Raw genomic sequence first — 17,958 nt, forward strand, 5'->3', positions numbered from 1 at the left:
AACAGGAGAAAATCTTTGCAAAACGCAAATCAGACAAAGACTGGTATTGAATATATATAAAGAACTCTTCAAACTCAACAATCAGAAAACAATCCAATTTAAAAAGTGGACAAAAGATTTGAACAAACACCTCACCAAAGAAAATATACAGATAGCAAATGAGCATATAAAAAGATCTGCACTACATGTCACTGTGGAATTGCAAATTAAAACAACAATGCGACACCACTACACATCTATTAGAATGACCAAATCCAAAACACTGACAACACCAAATGCTGGCGAGAATGTGGAGCAACAGGAACTCTCATTCCTTGCTGGTGGGAAAGCCAAAATGGTACAATCACTTTGGAAGAAAATGTGACAGTTTCCAGCAAAACTAAACATACTTTTTACCATATGATCCAGCAATCATGCTCCTTAATATTTACCCAAATGAGTTAAAAACTTACGTCCACACAAAAACCTGGACACAAATGTTTATAGCGACTTTATCCACAATTGCCATTATTTGGGAGCAACCAAGATGTCCTTAAATAGATGAATGGATAAACAAACTGATTTATCCATAAAATGGAATACCATTGAGCAATAAAAAGACATAATTAATCAAGCTATGAAAAGACATAGAAGAAATAAATCCATATTGCTAAGTGAAAGAAGTGAACCTGACAAGGTCACCAACCTGATACCAAGTATATGACATTCTAGAAAAAGTAAAATTATGGAGACAGTAAGAAGATCAGTGGTTGCTTGGGGTTTGAGGTAGACTAGAGGAATGAAGAAATAGAGCACAGAGAATTTTTAAGACATTGAAACTCTTATTCTGTTGGTTACTGTAATGATGGATATGTCCTTATACGTTTAAGACTCATAGAAAATATAACACAGAGTGAACCCTAAGGTAAACTATAAACTTTAGTTGATAATATTAATGTATTGATATTGGTTTATTGATTGTAACAAATGTGCCATACTAACACCAAATGTTAATAGGGAAAATTGAAAGGAGGAAAAGGGGGACATAGGAGAACTCTCTGCCCTTTTCACTCCTTTTTTTCCTGTAAATCTAAAATGGCTAAAAATGAAAAGAAAAGTCTATTAGTTTAAATATATATATATACACACACACACATACATGTATATGAAAAAGGGATTGCCTGAAGAGAAAATCAGGAGACCTCATATACACAAAAAAAGTATTTCCAGGTGGAAAAACCAAGAGGGCAAAGAGAAGCAATAATGAAAGAACTTAACACATAATTTTCTTTTAACAAGAGAAGGACTTAGATATTTAAATAAAAGAAAAATTAACATCAGAAAAACTTAATAAAAATAACTGAATTTGAAGATAAAGAAAAAAATAGACTTTTTTCTACCACAAAAATAAATGCCTGAAAAAGGAAACAATTTCAATATAATTTTGCTGGAAAGAATATGACCCAAGTATTTTATAGTAAGTCAGTATTGTTCTATGTGCAAATGTAACAGAGACATTCATAGATACACTTTGGGACTCAGAAAATACGCCCGTATATGTCAATTCTGAAAAAAAAAAATTATCTGAAATCTTCCTGCTCACTAGAAGTATAACTAAGAATTCAATAATATAAAAATGCTGCATAAAAGAAATGGTGATGGATCTTGTAAGCAGGAAAAAATACCTAAGATTTAAATAATCATTGTTATACCATGGTCAAGAAGCAACATAAACTAATTCTTGAAAGAGACTACATATAATAAAACATTTACACATATTCATATTAGAAGTTACAAAAATTTCAATAAAATCCTAAACTATGAAATTATGCCAGCAAAAAATGCAATAAAACTTGAAAGTTTTGACACAAATGTACAAACATAAAAATTAAGGCTACTTGGCGATTCAAAATTTTCCTAAATAAGCCAGGGCAAGGATTAGAAACTAATGGCAATTTCAAAATTACATATCATAATTAATAGGATGTGGATTAAGCTGTACTCCAAGGTAAATTTATTACCTTAGGTACAATGAGAATCATTGAATTAAGATTTCAACCCAACTCATATTTTAGAATCCTCTACTCTTTGTTTGGCTATGACTAATTAATGAGAACAAGCTTGCTTTACCTTTTCTTATTTGCTGTATAGGTTTTTCCCAGTGATGCTAGACTTTGCTCAGCTGCTTATAGCTATTGTTGTTATTGCTCAAGCTGAGAATCTGGAATAACCTTGCTTAGATGTTGGTTTTCAAGTGCTGACTTGCCAGTACACATCGAGGGCCTCTGACATCCTTAATGGAATTGCTTATGGATACGCCGTCAGAAACTGGGGCTTAATGGAGAGTTTGCAGCTTTGCTTCTCCTAATTCTCCAGATAGTAATTTTATGGAATATGCATTTTAGATAAGGAAAGGGGGATGAGCTGGGAGGGAGCTAGTGAAGGATGCTTTTTCTTGATGGGACTTAATAACCTGCATAATTCTGTGATGTTTATTCCTTGGAACTGAGTTCGAAAAATCACACCATCATCTCACTTTCTTGTATCATGATGATGTAATGTTGTTGTCTGAGGTCTGCAGACCATGCTGGTCTCTCCCTTATATTACATTGAGCCACAGAGAGGCCACAATGCAGGGGAGGGGTCGTGGTAGGGGCTGGTGGGAAGACTCTTACTTTAGGGATGTCAACAAAGGCAACCAGAATTTCTTTGTTGCATTATTGACAAATCAAAAGAGGACCCAAGTCCATCTTTTAAAGGAGAACAGTATAAATATTAGCAGTATGGACTTGTTTTAGGAACTAAATTTTCTTTTTTTTTGAGGCAGGATCTTGCAGTGTCACCCAGGCTGGAGTGCAATGGCATGATCATAGCTCACTGCAGCCTTGACCTCTCATGCTCAACTGATCCTCCCATCTCAGCCTCCCAAGTAGCTGGGATGAAAGGTGTGTGCCACCATGCCTGGTTAAATGCAACCTAGTCTATTCAAACCTAGGTTGAATTTACATTGATTGATTCATTTATTTGTTCATTTATTCATTTACTCCTCGTATTAGTCTGGGTTCTCCAGAGAAACAGAACCAATAGGATATATATAGAGAGAGATATATATAAGAAGAGATTTATTAGGGAATTTTTTTGTAGAGATGTAGTTTTGCCATGTTGCCCAATCCGGTCTCGAGCTCCAGGGCTCAAGAAATCTGCCCAGCTGGGTGCGGTGTTTCATGTCTGTAATCCCAGCACGTTGGGAGGCTGAGGCGGGCGGATCACCTGAGGTGAGGAATTCGAGACCAGCCTAACCAACATGGAGAAACCCTGACTCTACTAAAAATACAAAATTAGCCGGGCATGGTGGCACATGCCTGTAATCCCAGCTAGGGAAGCCGAGGCAGGAGGATCACTTCAACCCAGGAGGCGGAGGTTGCAGTGAGCCAAGATTGTGCCATTGCACTCCTGCCTGGGCAACAAGAGCAAAACTCCATCTCAAAAAAAAAAAAAAAAAAAAAAGAGACCTGCCCACTCTGGCCTCCCAAAGTGCTGTGATTACAGGTTTGAGCCATCATGCCTGGCATAAATTTTTTTAAAATGTGTACCAACTAATAGTTTCAAAAAGAGTCATAGCAGGTTTTCTTTGATATGGAGATATATGTCATAGTCATGGAAGATTCATATTAGTAGTGTATCTTACAAAGAAGGGGGACTATTATACACTTTGGTATTTTGAAAGAACAATATGTAATATTGTGTCTAACTTTTTACTGAAATTGTTTCCAGAATGTCTTCAAAAATCTTTATCTCCTGTATTTACAAAGGAGTTATTAAATATGAGAAGCCTATTAACCAATAGCTTTATCACAAAGTTTTATGTGCTGTATTATAACTTCATCATTTTTATGTAGGAAATGCTTTGAATATAAATTTGTTTTGCCACATTTAAGAAAGCCTTGTCAAGCAAAATTAAGTGAATAATGGATTTGTTACTGAATGAATCTGAGTAATTTCTATTAAAAGACAAAAGGACTTCTGCTGATAAAAGTTTTTTGGTTTGTTTGTTTGTTTGTTTTAAGACAGAGGTTCTCTCTTGTCCCCCAGGGTGGAGTGCAATGGTGCAATCTCGGCTCACTGCAACCTCTGCCTCACGGGTTCAAGTGATTCTCCTGCCTCAGCCTTCCGAGTAGCTGGGATTACAGGCATGCACCACCACACGTGGCTAATTTTTGTATTTTTAGTAGAGGGTTTCACCATGTTGGCCGGGCTGGTCTCAAACTCCTGACCTCAGGTGATCAGCTCGCTTCAGCCTCCCAAAGTGCTGGGATTACAGGCGTGAGCCACCCTGCCCGGCTTGATAAAAGTTTTTGAAAATCAGAATTATCTTGTTTACCTTCGATCTATTCAGACCTAGGTTGCATTTACATGAGCATTTTTACTCATTGGTTAATTGATTGAACCATTCTTTTATTCCTTGTATTAGTCTGGTTTCTCCAGAGAAACAGAACCAATAAGATATATATGTAGAGAGAGATATAAGAAAAGATTTATTAGGGAAATTGGTTCATAAGATTATGGAAGCCAAGAAGTCCCGTGATACATCATCTGCAAATTGGAGAATCAGGAAAGCCAATTATGTAAATTAGTCTTGAGTTCAAAGCCCAGAGAACCAGGGAAGCCAATTCTGTAATTTTCAATCTGAGGTCAAAGGCCTGAGAAGGAGGTGGGGGGCACTGGTGTAAGTTCCAGAGTCCAAAGTTCCAAGAACTTGGAGCTCTGATGTCCACGGGGAGGAGAAGATAGACATCCCAGCTCTAGAAGAGAAAGCGAATGCATTACTCCTCCACTGCATTATTCTATCCAGGCCCTTAATGGATTGAATGATGCCCACCCACATTGGTGAGGGCGATCTTTACTCAGTCCAAGGATTCAAATGCTAATATCTTCTAGAAACAACCTCACAGACATAGCCAGGAATAATATTTTTACTAGTTATCTAGGTATCCCTAATCCAGTCAAGTTGACACATAAAATCAACCATCACATTTCCTTATCAATTCAGCCAATTCATTAATTAAATGCTACACAGTAATCTCCTTAAGAGTTGGAAGCATGTTGTGTTCTTTGCATATACTCAGGTCCTAACCAAAGCCTAGTACATAGTAAGCACTGCTACATACACATACAAGCAGTGGGATGCAAGCAGTGCTATGATTAGGGCTAAATCCAGGTGTGTGAGAACATACTGGAGGAATAACTAAAACAGTCCTTGGGTGGTTACACTGAGGGGATCTGAAGGCACGTAGCAGAAGAAGTCCACACACAAGTAGGGTTTAAGCAAGTGAGGGGGGAAAAAGGAATGAGGGCAATGGAGAAAGGCATGAGAGCTTGGAGGCATATCTGGAGATACAGGAGAAGTCTCTGATGACTGGGGTGCAGGATAGAAAGTAGGGGGAAAGGAGGGGAGAAATGAATTTGGAAAAGTAAGCAGGGTTCAGATCCTAAAGGGTTTTCTGTGTTTAACAATTTAGCTTTTATTCTCAGAGCAATAGAGAGCCATTGAAGGTTCTAAATAGGAGAGCAACATGATCAGATTTATTTTCTTTTCCTTTCTTTTTTTTTTTTTTTTTTTTGAGTTGGAGTCTCACTTTGTTGCCCAGGCTAGAGTGCAATGGCACAATCTCAACTCACTGCAACCTCCACCTCCTGGGTTCAAGCGACTCTCCTGCCTCAGCCTCCCGAGTAGCTGGACTACTGGTGCCCACCATCACGCCTGGCTAATTTTTATATTTTTAGTAGACAAGGGGTTTCACCATGTTGGCCAGACTGGTTTTGGCCTCCTGACCTCAGGTGATCTACTCACCTCACCCTCCCAAAGTGCTGGAATTACAGATATGAGCCACCACGCCTGGCCCAAACAGGCTTATTTTCAAGAGATCATTCTACAGCAGAATGAGAAAATAATTTAAAGTAACACAGGAATTGTGACAGGAAAACTAGTTAGGATGCTGCTAAAACAATCCAGGATTAGAGATACTAGTGGCATCAACAAGATTGCTGGCCTTGGACATGGAGAGAAGTGGACGGGTTAGATGGTTCTGGGAGAATTTACAGGGACTGGAATGGATTGGATGTAGGGGGTGCAGAAGAGAAAGGAGTCATAGATGGAGTTGGAGCCCATGTTCCTGGCATGGACCCTGGTGCAGAATGTGGTTCCATTCACTGAGGAGAAGGAACGCTGGAGGGATGAAGTCTTGGTAGATGAAGGGAGAGAAGACAGTGCCCTCTGTTTTAGACAGACTTTTTGAAATTGGAGGTGACTGTGGGCTACTTAATTGGTGGTTTCTACCCAGCAATTGGGTGTGCATATCTCAAGTGGGCTGGAATAAAGCTGTAGCAGTGAATGAGGTCACCAATGGTGCCAGACCAGAGACCAGCATGGAAAAGAATGTTTACAGAACAGTCAGCAGAAGAAAAGCCTAGAGACAGAAGAATGTGTTAAATGATACCACAAGGACCTAATCAGCAAAACCCAGAAACTGGAAAGCTCTGCAGAATGAACAAACCATTGCAAAAGGCAGGACCTTTAGATTATATGACAATTAAGAGACATAAAAAGCAAAAGCAAGTCATGGATCTTGTTTAAACAAACTATTGAAAAAAAACCTTATGAGTAACGACGGAAACTTAAATTTGATGAGGCACTATTTTTCATTTTTTAAGGTATAAGGATATTGCGGTTATGTTTTTTACAAAAATGATATCACTTAGAGATACATAAAGAAATACTTACAGATAAAATGATGTAATGTCTGGGATTTACTGCAAAATAACGACATGAGAGCTGTTGCTGGGGGAGTGATTATGGTATAGATGAAACAAGAATGGCCATGAGTTGATCATTATTGAAGCTGGTTGATGAGTACATGAGGATTCACTGAACTATTTTCTCTATTTTTTGTTGATATTTGACATTTTCCATACAAATAGTTTAAAAATACAAAAGAGAACCTCTGAACACCCCCATGGACAAATCCATGCAATACAACGTTTTAACCAAATGAAATCTTATGCAGAAAATATCTCCAAAGTATAGTTGAAGGATAGCTGTTATGTACACAAGGCTGGAAACCCAAGGTCCACACTCTCACTTCCCAATAACCTCCTTGGCCTGCCTCTTAACTTCCTGGAACTCTAGTTCTTTCTCAGAACACAGCTGGTAAACAAACTGACAAGTGGGTAATGAGTAGCAGACTTGCCAGTGTATACCTTAACCTTTTTCTCGCTTCCATAAATCTCACCTGAGAAAATGAGCTATGTCCACATAGCCTATATAGTGGTCATTATATTTACCTTGAAATAAAGTCCAGCAAGCTGCCTGAATTTCTTCAAAGTAGGTTCTGTACCCAATAATCACTCTGCAAACGTTATCGGTTTCTCTGGAGAAAAACACATTGTATCTTCTGTCACACAGAAGATAATTTATTAAAAGTGTTTTACTTTTAAAAAGTTTAATTTAGGCTGATGTGGTAAATTTAAATGCCTAGAAAAAATAAAAATATACTGTAAAGATATTCAGAGTGTTTTTGTATGCTCTGCACCCTACGGTTGTGTCTTAGGTAGCCATGAGACATTAATCCAAACTGAGAAATTAACATGGTATAATCCTATGAATTGAACTGCAGAATTTATTTGGGGTTTCTCAGTCTTTCCATTAGTGTCCTTTTTCTACTCTAGGATTCAATCCAGGATACACCACATTGCACTAAGTTATCACACCTCTTCAGTCACCTCCAATATGGGACAGCTTCATTTCTTGTCTTTCATGACCTTGACACTAAAACAGGCTCATTTAACAATCAATGGAGTAATGCTCTCCTCCAAGATTGCAGGATTCCATGAGAAGTGGAGGGCAGATACCCCTTACAGTGACATGGTTTGGATCCGTGTCCCCACCGAAATCTCATGTTCAATTGTAACCTCAACCTTGGAGGCGGGCCCTGATGGGAGGTGGTTGGATCATGGGGGCAGTTTCTCATGAATGGTTTAGCACCGGCCCCTCAGTACAGTTCTCATCGACAGTGAGTGAGTGAGTTATCCTGAGATCTGGTTGTTTAAAAGTGTGTGGTATCTTCCCACTCTCTCTCTTCCTCGTTCTCCAGCCCTGTAAAGTGCCTCACTCCCACTTTGCCTTCTGCCATGATTGGAAACTTCCTGAGCGCCGCCTCCCCAGAAGCAGAAACTGCTATGCTTCCTGTACAGCTTGAAGAACTATGAGCCAGCGAAACCTCTTTTCTTTATAAATTACCCAGTCTCAGGTATTTCTTTTTTTTCTTTTTTTTTGCTGGAGTGCAATGGCGCCATCTCAGCTCACTGCATCCTCCGCCTCCCTAGTTCAAGCGATTCACCTGCTTCAGCCTCCCGAGTAGCTGGGACTACAGGCGCCTGCCACCACGCCCAGCTAATTTTTGTATTTTTAGTAGAGACGGGGTTTCACCATGTTGGCCAGGATGATCTCAATCTCTTGACCTTGTGATCCATCCGCCTTGGCCTCCCAAAGTGCTGGGATTACAGGTGTGAGCCACCACTCCTGGCCCAGTCTCACGTATTTCTATATAGCAATGCAAGAATGGACTAATACAGACAGTAATCGTTCTAATGAAGAGAATGTTTTAGAAATTGAAACACCCTCTCGTCCCTTGATGCTGGAGAGTGGGAGAAATGGGGAGATGCTCAAAGAGTACAAACTTTCAGTTATAAGACAAGTAAGCTCTGGGGATCTAATGTACAGCATGGTGATTATAGTTAATAATACTGTATTGTTTACATGAAGATTGATAAGTGAGCAGATTTTAAGCGACCTCGTCTCTCTCTCTTTCTCTCATACACACGTAACTATGGGTGGTAATGGATGTGTTAACTAATTTGTGGTAGTCAGCACACAATGTATATGCTTACCAAATCATCACATTGTACACCTTGAATATATATAATATTTTGGCAATTAAATATTTTAAAATAAAAATAAAGCCAGGGCTGCTAAATCACTCACACTACAACCAAAGTTTATTTAGAAGTCACTACAACAAAATATGAAACAAACCTGACTTAGCTAGTGAGAGCTACTGCTTTATTTATTGATGCATCTGTTTTATGGTCTAGAGTGGAATTTTAATGAATATATGCTCTGGTAGACACATTCAGAACCCAAATATTTCATATCTGGGTTGCTGCCTTCCTGCAAAGACTTAGCACCCTTCATCTCCTTCAGGGTCCCTAGGAAGGCAGAATGCACCCATCACTACTTAGAGTCTTTCTTGCTTTGGGCACTTTCTCCACAAATACCAAAACATATACATCAAGTGTAAGCGGGTCAACCTGCTCTCTGCCATCTCTGTTAGTTTTATTTTCATCCACAAATTAAAGATAAACCATCAAGTTGGAAATCACCATACTCAAATGCAAGTACAGTGAAGTCTCATTAATTTAGACTCTACTAAATGAATGAGTCTATGATTGTTCATAAATGGTAAAATGCCTCAGTGAAAAATTGGACATATGCCTTCATGAATTTTCAGTTTGCTTAGGGGTAAAGTAAATCTATTCAGATGTCAGCAGCTATTTCTTTTTTTTTTTTTTTTTTTTTGTTGAGATGAAGTCTTGCTCAGTCGCCCAGGCTGGAGTGCAGTGGCACGATCTCGGCTCACTGCAAGCTCCACCTTCTGGGTTCACGCCATTCTCCTGCCTCAGCCTCCTGAGTAGCTGGGACTACAGGTGCCCGCCACCATGCCCGGCTAATTTTTTGTATTTTTAGTAGAGATGGGGTTTCACCATGTTAACCAGGATGGTCTCAGGCTCCCAAAGTGCTGGGATTACAGGCATCAGCAGCTATTTCAAAAGAAGGACTGATCTAATGAATTTAAAGATTTGTCTTATATACTTTAGGACCCAGTGATTTTTGTGTGGTGAGGGATTCTAACATTGGATACATTATGATATGATAGTATAATTTATTACTTGGTTGATAATAGGTGCCATCCTTGAAAATAATGGGATTACCTTAAAACTGATGTGTCATTTAGGATTTTTACTGTCAATGTTCTCCTCAACTGTATTATAAACTTCTTGTATTTAAGGATCATGCATTTTGTACTTTTTTGTATCCCTATGCCCTCTCAGTCTCTGCCTCATCGTGGGGCACAGAAAAGTCCTATACATAGGAAACCTTTTATAAAAGGTTTTCTTTAAATATTGTGGGACTTGATTATTCTGAACATGTGGATTCAACCAGTTTAAAGCAGCCAGATGTGTTTCTGTTAGCTCTTTGTCTATCTAGATTTTTAAAACCTCTCACTAAATTACTTGCTTTATACATTTCAGTGTGAGTATGGTGTCAGGATGATTTGACTGCAAGCAACAGAAAAATCAAACAAAAATGGCCTAAGCCAAGAAGAGAAATGATTATTTCACATTCTAAGAAGTTTGGGAGTCGAGTGGTTAAACGGCTAATTAATCTAGAGCTCAACAATATCACCCAGGACCCATTTTCACTATGGTGGCTAAAGCCCTGCACCCTTCAGGCTTGCACCATGGCAGCAGCAGTGACAGTAAAGACACCCTTACACCACAATGCTCCATGACCAGGGAGAGGGTCTCCTCTCTCTTGCCCCTTTCTAGAGGCTCCACCGAAGATTTCTCTTCACATTCCGTTTCTCATTCCTAAAGCAGTCGCTGGCAACAGGGATGTGCTTACCACAATGGGTACAGAGCAATTAAGATTCACCACTAGGTGAGTCCTTTGGAAAACACTTGGTCACCCAATATATAAACAAATCTTGTACTCTTGTCAAGAAAGAGGTGGGTAATTCCCAACAGCCAATAGTGACTGCCACAAGTGAAATATCTCATCAGAGAAAACTGAGTAGTTAATACATGGTTCTGTGTTTTCTCTGTTTTCCGCCTTTGCCTTTTCCATTTGGTAAGACTCGCCCGTGTTCCTCTTTGTGGCTCTTTCTCCTTGATAATACAACCCTGGTTTAGTTCAGATACAGGTGGCAATAGACCAGAAGGGTATGATTCCAGTCCTAGGCGACAAATTCGTGATGAGCCTCGCACAGTCACGACAAACCCAATTCCATTTGCCAGTGAACTATTTAGGGATGTCCATGTGACTCAGTTCTGGTCACCAAGGTGGTAGAAGAGAAGTTCTCTTAAGGAGCATCTGGGAAAGATTTTTCTGTCTGATAAAACAGGAGATAAGCAAGGGTTCTGCTACCCCATTTGTTTCTGCCTTTGAACTTGGCTGTGGGAAGACATAATGTTTAATGTTGCTGCAGCTATCTCATGACCTTGGGCAAAACATCCCAACACAAAGGAGGGCAAAACAAGCAGTCAGAAAAAGCCTGAGTCTTGTGGGTGTTGTTGAGCAGCTGAACAAATGCTAGGACAGCTTCCTCCCAGACTCCTTAGGTTTGCAAACAGTGAAGCTCCATTGTTTAAGCAAGAGCAAGGTATCAATGGCTATTTTCACTTGCCACTGAAAGCACCAGGACAGAGAATCATCTTTCTAGGAATACAGCCACTAAAGCCTTTATTATGGTGTATGCACATAAAGAATATAAAAGTTTTCTTTATGTTTCTCTTTAAAATATAGCTAGCTGAAGTCTGCCTCAGGCAAAAAGACAAACAGAAAACATAAATGCATACATAATTCAAGAACAATAAATATTCATCTTAAAATGAATAAATCTTCTACAGGATACTGTAATAGTTTTCTCAGGGAATATATTTTTCTAATACTTATATCAACTAACAGTATTTCTGTGGCATCTCCAGGTTCTCTGTGTTTAAGTCCTTCCCAGAAACTGCATTTCCTGCTACTTTGGATCTCAGATGTGCCTAAAAAGAAATACTTTTAATTTCTCTGGTTTTTCTTTTTTTCAAATATTAACTTGTAACTTGCAGTTGTAACATGCTTGTTGCTAGCTAGCTGTCAAGCATTTGCACAAAAACGTGTTCCTAGAATACCTTCATCTTATAGTCACTCAATCCATAATAAAGTTTAAACATTTTTCCATAATATTTCAATGAATATTCATGTTTTTACATAAAAACACTTTTAATATATGAACTATCTGAAACACACAGCAAAATCCCAGTTATATGACATCAACAGCCATATACTAAAATACACCCAACAATGTATTCATATTAAACTCAAATTTAATATATGTTAATATGTAGGCATATTTACTTATACATAAAGCTGTAGATTTCTCTGTATCCTTCCCCCTTACTTCCCAGAGGTAACCATTGTCTTGATGATGATGTTGATGACAGCAACAATGATGATGATAATGATGGTAATAAAAACCGCAAATTTACTATATGCCAGGCAGTATTCTAAGCACTTTACATACATTAACTCCTTAAATGCCCACCACAGATGTATGACATAGATACTATTATTATCCCTCATTTTATAGATGAGAGGTTGAGAAAAAAATTGGTTAAGCAGCTTGTCCAAGGCCACACAGCTGGTGTGCCAGGATTCCAATGCAGGCAATCTGGCCCTGGAGCCCTTTGCCATATCCCATTGCTATATGGATATTGCTATGTATCATTATATACTTTCTCTAAACATGTATGCAACCATAAAAAGCTATACCTAGGATTTGTCTTTTTAAAAAGTATATAATCTTATAACATTTGTGGGGTCTTTTTCCAGTTATTTTGCTATTATGAACAATGTTGCAACAAATAGTCTTGAACGTACATCCTTGTGCGTTTACTCTCTGGTAAACATCTAGAAGCCAAATTTCTGCTTGGTAGGTTACTCATATTAACATTTTTTTTTCAGTTGTTCCAAAATTGCTCTTCAAAGTAATTGTACCAATTTGCAGTCCTGCCAGCACTGTATAAGGTTTTCCATTTCCCACTAACTCCATCAATTCTTCGTATCATTGAGTTCACTGATTTTTGCCAATCTGACTGGTGTGAGGTGGTATTTCATTATTCTCATTTGGACTCTTCTTTGATTGCTAGAGAGGTAAGAGCATCTTTTCATATGCCTATTATCTATTTATGCTTGTTTTTTCTTGGATTTTCATTTTGTCTGATTTTCAACGAATTCTATGACATTCTGCTGATATAAAGTGAGTTATATAGGTTGTAAACACCTTCCCATGGTAGCTATTGACCTTCTTTTTGTTGTCATCTTGATTCATGGAAGTATTTAGTTTAATGTAGTTACATTCTCAATACTTTCTTTTCTCCATATGGTTTATGCTTTTAGCATTATAAGTAATACGGCGGTACTCAGATGTCATCAAGATATTCTTCTATATATTCTTTTTAAATTTAGCTTTTCACATTTAGGTGACTGAGTATGCTATGAAGTAGTACCCAATTTTACTCTCTTTCATATAAATAGTTGGATCTATCTTTTTCTATATGGTGATGTCTCAGCATCATTTAATAAATACTCTCATTCTTTGCCCAGTGATTTGTGATGTTATCTCTGTCATATTCCAAATTTACATATCTAAGTGGTTTTATTCCTACGCTCTCTATTCCCTGTGGCAATATCACATTGTTTAGTGTAGTTTTACATGATAATGTAGTATCAATATTCAAAAGGATAACCACCCCGCTTTTTTTCTTTTCCTCCTTCTCTGCCTCCTTCTCCTCCTTCTTCTTTGCAATTGTCTAGCCTATTCTTGAATTTTTATTCTTTCATATGCATTTAAGAATCAGCTTGCCGAGTTCTTTGAAAAACCCTACTGAAATTTTTATTGAAATTGTATTGAATTTATAGGTAAATTTGGGAAAAAATGTCTTTTTTTTTTTTTTTTTTTTTTTTTTTTTTTTTTTTTTTTTTTGATGGAGTCTCGCTCTGTCGCCCAGGCTGGAGTGCAGTGGTACAATCTCAGCTCACAGCAAACTCGACCTCCTGGATTCACGCCTTTCTCCTGCCATAGCCTCCTGAGTAGATGGGACTACAGGCGCCAGCCACCTGGCTTGGCTAATTTTTTTTGTATTTTTTGTAGAGACAGGGTTTCACCGTGTTAGCCAGGATAGTCTCGATCTCCTGACCTCGTGATCCGCCCGCCTCAGCCTCCCAAAGTGCTGGGATTACAGGCGTGAGCCACCGTGCCCGGCCCAAAATTGTCATCTTTAAAGTACTGAACCCAGCCATCCATGAATATAGTAAGTACTTTCTCACTTCCTTCAATAAAGTTTTGTTGCTTTCTCAATAACAATCTTGCATATCATTTATTAGATTTATTTATGGGTATCTTAAAGTTTTTCATGCTGTGGTTAATAATGTCCTTTAAAAATACATTTTGAAAATAACTTGATTTTCATATATTGATTACTAGCAAGACTACTTAAATTTATTAGTATTAGTATTTAATAATTAATTCTCTTGCATATTCTGTGTATACACATATATAATCTATTATGTTTCTGCTTTTTCTTAATCTTTTGCTTTTTGTATCTATTGTGCTTTTTAAAGATTGAATATAATTACCATACAATAAAATACACAGATGTTAATTATTTATTTTAGTTAGCTTTGATAATTATATACTCTTACGTAATTAACACCCTCAATCAAAATATAGAATACTTCAGTCACCGTGTGCTTCCTTGCCCGTCCACTCCCATCTCCCAACTCTAAGCAACCAACAATACTTTTTTCTGTTACCAATCAACTGGTTTTTCCTGTCCTTGCACTTTATATAAACAGAATAATAAAGTATATATTATTTTGAGACTGGTTGCTTTTGTATGCCACAATGCCCTTTTAAGATTCATTTATGTCGTTGCCTGTATTAGTAACCCATTCTTTCTTTTCTTTTTTTTTTTTATTTGAGACATTCTCGTTCTGTTGCCCAGGCTGGAGTGCAGTGGCACGATCTCGGCTCACTGCAACCTCTGCCTCCCGGGTTCACGCAATTCTCCTGCCTCAGCCTCCCAAGTAGACCCATTCTTTCTTTTATGACTGAATAGTATTCCATGGTGTGGAATAACTCAGTGTGTTTACTGATTCACTTGTTGGTAGACATTTGGGTTGTTTAGAGGTTTTGAGCTATTATGAATAAGGCTGCTATAAACACTTCAATATTTTAACTTTTTCTTTTATTTTTGTGTTATGAAGACCAGAACCCACAGTATAACATTGAAAGTAGAATGAGGGGTATTCTTATGTTTTTGACATAATTAATTTGATATTTGTAATAGTTTTTAAATATTTATTTTTATTTATTTATTTAATTTTTTTAAGAGATGAGGCGTCTCTCTTTATGTTGTCCAGGCTGGTCTCAAACTCCTGTCTTCAAGTAATCCTCCCACTGTGGCCCCCTTAAAGTGCTGGGATTACAGGCGTGAGCCATCACACCTTGCCTGCAATAGGTTTTTGAAAGAATCCTTTTTTAAGTTAAGGAAGTTCCCATCTATTCCTAGTTTGTTTAAAATAATTTGTTTATTTGGGGGGATATTTTGGTTTCATGAAGAGTGGTTGTTAAATTCCATTAAATACCTTTTCTGCATTTATTAAAGAAACCAGATTTTCTTCTTTAATCTGATAAAGCAGTAATTTATATTGATAGATCTTCCAAAGCAGTTTTACATTTTTGGATAAATCTTAATTAGTAATGGCTTAAGAAATTATATAGCTAGATTTTAAAAATATGTTATTTATGGATATAAAAATGGAAACAATACACAATGGTACTATAGAGGGGAGAAGAAAGGAGGAGGGCAAGGCTTGAAAAATTACCTATTGATTACTATGCTCACCACCTGGGTGATGGGCTCAATTGTACCCAAGCCTCAGCACCACACAATATACCCATCTAACAAATCCGCACATGTACCCTTGCATGTAAAAAGTTAAAAATAAAAATAAATAAAATAAAATATTTGTATGTTTGTTGCTTTGTTCATGTATGAAATTAGCCTACAGATTTTCTTTTTCATTTTGTTTCAAGAGTTAATGGCCTCATAAAATGAGCTGGATAGCTTTCTTCCTTTTGCTATTCTTCTGAAGTAATTTTACAGTATTAAAATGATCCATTTCTTGAAGGCAGAAGTTACCTGTAAAACCAACCAGGCTTGGAGATTGTTTTTGCGTGTGTATTTAGAAAGGACAGCAGCAGGGGGGAGGTGGCCTGAATTAGTCTCTTTGATGGTAATATGTATGTTCACATTTTATATTTCTTTTTGAGCCAGTTGTGTTATATTTTTCCAGAAAATTACCTTTATAATGTAAGCTTTTAAATTTCTTGGCATTAAATTATTTATAATATTTATCTGTTAATTTTCTACTACATTCCTATTATGTCTTGTCCTTTCTATTAAGAATATTATTTATTTTTATTTGCATTACTCTTCTTTTGTTCAAGTGAGCAGATATTGGTCCATCGAATTTGTCTTCTAAAAGAACCATTTTTCTTTTGTTACTCTTCATGACTGAGTCTTTGGCTTAATGCTATTAATTTTTGCTCTTTATTATTTCCTTTCTTCTAATTCCTTAGGGTTTACCCTGCTATTCTTTTTTTAACCTTTGATTTAGATACTGAGTATTGTCATTTTCAACTTTCCTTCTTTGTTTAACGTATGCATTTAAAGATATATTTTAATTATTTGCAGTGGTGTGCTGGAGCCTACTGTAGCTCCTATTGGCTTGTGGGAATCTATTGTGTGTATCCTTCCCAACTTCACACTTCATGTCGGTAGCTTGAAATAGACTAGGTGGGATATTTACACAATGGATATTGACAAAGGCTACAATTATAATAGTTCTTTCCCATCCCCCTTTCCCTCCAAATATACACACCAGCTTGGGGAACCTGTTGGAATACATTTACCAACACATCATTGGTTGACTCCCAGATTTGGTATTTAGTGTTTGTATTATGATTTTGTTCTAAAATCTTATTTCGTCTTTACTCTTCAGTTGTTTATAAGTATTTGTTAAAATTTCCAAATATATTAAATTTGTTATTGTTGTTGCTTCTGGCTTTTAATTTTATTGTGATGTGGTCTATAGAATGTTAATTCTTTGGCATTTGTTAGGACGTGGTTGGTAGCATACTATGTGGTCAATTTATTAATTTGTAATTTTTTAATTAAAAAAGTTTTTAGAGACAGGATCTCACTATGTTTCCCAGGCTGGAGTGTAGTCACTATTCACAGGCAAAAGAATAGCACACTACAGCCCTTTAACTCCTGGGCTCAAGCAATCCTCCTGCTTCAGCTTTCCAAGTAGCTAGGACTACAGGTGCATGAAAATTGCACTCACAATTTATTTTTAAAAGTTTATTTATGCTTGAGAACATGTGTATTCTTTAATTCTCAGAGTTCTATATATGTCTCTTTGTTCAAGCTTGTTAATTATGTTGTCTCAATTGTCTATATAATTACTAATTTTTGTCTATGTAACTACTGATTTCTGCTTAATCTATCAACTATGGATCTATCAAATCTGTGAAAGGAATCTTAAAATCTCCACTATGTTGCTATCTAAATTTCTTTTCCTTTTGTGTCAGTTTTCTGTAGATTTTGAGGCTAAACTGTTAGTGTGAACAAAAGTTCTCTGAAAAGGAATGTGAAAGAGACTTTATTGCAGTAAACAGTTTACAAACTGGGGAGACACAGCCCTCAGTGTAAAATGAAGGTGCATTCCAGAGAACAAAGGGAGGCTTTGGGTTTCACAGTGAAAGCTCCTGTCCAGGTTCCTAATATGGTCTGTTTATGCAAATGAAAGATTCAAACTGGCTTAGTTCTGACTGGTTAACAGAGCTGAGCTCTGATTGGTTGATACAGCCGAGCCCTGTTTGTTGATACAACTGAGCTTGCATCAACATTGGTTGGTTCAGGTGAGCTCTGGAAGTATCAAGGTGGAACAGAGGTCTTGGTTTTGGCAGAACTCAGAGTATGTGTGTGACCTGTAGTCAGCCAATGGTCATTGGCTCTATTTTAAAT

General features: G+C 37.3%; 1 long non-coding RNA gene across 1 annotated transcript in view; it reads left to right on the forward strand.

Moving 5' to 3' along the window:
- LOC115831516 overlaps positions 1-17,958 on the forward strand; it is a 76,856-nt gene that overhangs the window by 31,265 nt on the left and 27,633 nt on the right. The window contains exon 2 of the long non-coding RNA XR_004027010.1: positions 10,348-10,824. This is a non-coding gene — a long non-coding RNA (uncharacterized LOC115831516). The remainder of the gene's footprint in view (positions 1-10,347; positions 10,825-17,958) is intronic.

This window comes from Nomascus leucogenys, chromosome 19 (genome assembly GCF_006542625.1).
Source record: "Nomascus leucogenys isolate Asia chromosome 19, Asia_NLE_v1, whole genome shotgun sequence".
NCBI lineage: Eukaryota > Metazoa > Chordata > Mammalia > Primates > Hylobatidae > Nomascus > Nomascus leucogenys.